Below are 221 nucleotides of genomic sequence, written 5' to 3'. Positions count from 1 at the left end.
TCGGTAGGGCTGATATATCAGTAGGGCCGATATTATATCAGTAGGGCCGATATATCAGTAGGGTTGATATATCGGTAGGGCCGATATTATATCAGTAGGGCCGATATATCAGTAGGGCTGATATATCAGTAGGGCCGATATTATATCAGTAGGGCTGATATATCGGTAGGGCCGATATTATATCGGTAGGGCTGATATATCAGTAGGGCCGATATTATATC

The sequence above is a fragment of the Nematolebias whitei genome, chromosome 7 (assembly GCF_014905685.2).
Source record: "Nematolebias whitei isolate Nwh7 chromosome 7, NemWhi1, whole genome shotgun sequence".
Taxonomy (NCBI): Eukaryota; Metazoa; Chordata; class Actinopteri; order Cyprinodontiformes; family Rivulidae; genus Nematolebias; species Nematolebias whitei.
This window is presented reverse-complemented; position numbering follows the sequence as displayed.